Consider the following 3,306-nt stretch of genomic DNA (forward strand, 5'->3'; position numbering starts at 1 on the left):
AATATGTTTTAAACGTTGCATTGTAGGCCTATCTGACATTGTAGCTTTTGTATCTACATGTTTTCAACGTTGAATTGTAGGCATATATGACATTACAGCTCTGCATCTACACGTTTTAAGCGTTGCATTGTAGGCATATCTGACATTATAGCTTCTGCTTTTACATGTTTTAAGCGTTGCATAGTACGCCTATATGACATCACAGCTTCTGCAGCTATAGAGCCTTGCATTGTAGGCCTACCTGACATTACCGGCACATCGTTGCTTTTATGCAGTATTCTAAAATCAAGCATTTATATTCCTCTTGTGTTTCTTCAGTAGCAGCAAATATGATCTATTTCAGTGTAGAAACGATTATTTTTTTGACTTTAGACAGTTATAATTACGAACAAATAACAGTTATAGTGAAATCTTTGAAATTATTTGTGACTGTTCGATGGATATTCTAGGCTGGATATTCAAGTTAGGGAATGGGAATATTCATAGGACTAACAAATATGGAGTACTGAAGTTGGGGGTGAAAAGTATTTTATCATTAAAGCACATATCAGTGACACAGTGTTCAGAATAAATTTCCGACCCCTGAAAGATGTACTTCATATTGTATTTGTAGATGTTTCAATCGTTTTATACTTATTGCAACACCAGAGAACCCGCTGATTCCAAATAAGCTATTGCTGAGCCGTAATTGAAAACAAGGTTCCTAACAACTATGCTCTCATTACAAAGGATCGACTATAGATGGGTTTAGCTATTCAAGTAACTGTCTGCATCTTTCAACCTCATTATTCCCATTGCATAGCAGGGTCGGCCGCTCGAGTTAACTCTCTCCATCTATTTATTTTATTTTCCTCTCTTGTACAGGACCTAAACAGAAAAATTTTGTTAAATGATTTTATAAATAAACTATTCATTTGAAATCATATCAAAAGAGAAATAGTATTATTCAATCTTGTCCTTTAAAAGCTAATAGAGAGATTCATATTATGTTGACTCGAAAATTAAGCAAAGGAAAAATGAGCTTTAACCAGAGAGGAATCTGATATAGTACTATTTTGCGGTCGTCACAGTACCAAATAACTCTCGCAATAGCATCAGCGGGTGCCTACCCCCGGCCATTAAACTACTGATTTATTTGCTAAAAAAAAATATCAAAAATTCATAAATAACTATAATGATGATTATTGTTAAAGGCAACTAGATTCCTAATTATTAATCTTTATAAGAAATTATGAATTTATCAACAAATGTATAAACTTTGCATAAAATGTTTGAGTCTTCTTAAATAGAGATTATTTTCCGACAAGTAATGGCAGTGATGTCTGTATCGTCCTGGATAACCTGAAGTAAAGAGACTCGGGTTTTCCGAGAGTCCTGGGTCGGGTCAGGCCCTAAGAAATCGACTCCGTTGAGGATCCTTCCTCTTGGGTGTCTTCCGATTCAGGACTACCTCTCGGTTTGGGGTTCCGAGACAGGCAGGATAGAAAGAGAGTATCCTGCCACTGACGTCCCCCGGTTATCTAGCAAAACAGCAACAGGCTTTCTTTGGTCTGGTGTTGAATTCTCCTCTTCCTTCTCTTCTCTCTCTCTCTCTCTCTCTCTCTCTCTCTCTCTCTCTCTCTCTCTCTCTCTCTATAATTATTTATTTTTGTATTGGGCAGGCGTTGTTCGTAGTTGCCACTTAGTAATAAACCTTATATTTCACTTAGGAGATATGTGTATGTATGAAACAACGGTGGTCAACTGCTATGAAAAATTCAATCATTGAAAAATATTGGATCGTTAAAAAAATCGTGCTAGAATATTTCAGAACAAAAATATATATACGGTAATGTAGCCCGAATCCCTCTAAATACCGTGATTCCTGGAACTGAGTGGGAAAGAGGGCGTCAAGAGGGAAAATAATTCAAGCTTAGTCCTGTTGTCTAATAATAACAATTTATGCATTTGGGTTATGAATTCAGTTATCATTTAATTTTGCTTGTGTTGTTTTGTGTATAAAGCAAAAGTTAGTTGAGGTCGTGGTTTCGAAACTTGCAATAAATCATTATAAGCCAAATTTCAGGTTATAGTCAAAGCTGCCTATATATTGTAGGTCCAATCTCTCGTGGGGTTTATTCAGGGAGAAGAAATAATGATAAATAAACAAGCGAGGTAGTGTGTTATATTTGGTATTAAAACTATAATTAATTCTACCTCTATTGTTTAATTTTACTTCACGAATGGAAGTCTATATTAGGGTCAGACATATTAACCCAAAGCTGTAATGTGCAGATTCTACAATAGAAACGTATCTCGAATAATAATAATAATAATAATAATAATAATAATAATAATAATAATAATAATAATAATAATAATAATAATAATAATAATAATAATAATAATAATATGGCTCTGTAGTCTTGGCTTTATAACATACTAGGGCATGGCTATATGTCAGATGGTAACAATAAATATTTGCATCAAATCTTATAACTTAATAAAGGTGTCTATCTGGGCATAAAGTTACGATTTGTGAAATTTCTCCACAGTCTCTTCCTTTTATTTTTAGGCCTATAAGCTTAATAAGAATTATAAAATCAGAAGTGTGAACTTCAAGTCACATATAACAGTAAGGCGAGGAGGGGCAAACTGAGCATTCAAACCTTCACAAGTCAGGGCTAAGTAAATAATAAGTAAATCTCAAAAGACAAAACTTTCTAAAGATTCATTAAAACATATGTATAATTCTTTGTAATACATAGGCCTATGTGAATAATAAAACACGCAAATTCCAGTAAAACAATTTGAATAAAAACAATTTCATCTTTTAAAAGACGTCATTATTTTCTTGGTATAATATACTGAGGCAAACTATATATATATATATATATATATATATATATATATATATATATATATATATATATATATATATATATATATATATATATATATATATATAGTTGATTATCCTCCTGGGAATAATGTCAAGCAATCTATTACAAATATTTTCCTCACGCACAGACTCCCAAGATGATAAGCATTCGCTAATGATTGCTTGTTTACTATTGCGAACGGGAAACGATTATGAAAATGAACGCTTGGTTATAAAAATGTGTTAACTCTTTGTTTCCTTCTTCGGTTGTGTAGCTGTATACTGTACATATAGGCAGTAAGGCTATACATAATTGCCACATATTATTCATCTTGCTGCCTGAAATAGTCCATTCTAAACCTCGTATCTGTAGCCGCACAATGCTGTGTAGGTCAGACCAAAACAGTAGCATTCTCGTCGACTGCAGCATTCCGACTTGCACCTAC

This window comes from Palaemon carinicauda, chromosome 2 (assembly GCF_036898095.1).
Source record: "Palaemon carinicauda isolate YSFRI2023 chromosome 2, ASM3689809v2, whole genome shotgun sequence".
NCBI lineage: Eukaryota > Metazoa > Arthropoda > Malacostraca > Decapoda > Palaemonidae > Palaemon > Palaemon carinicauda.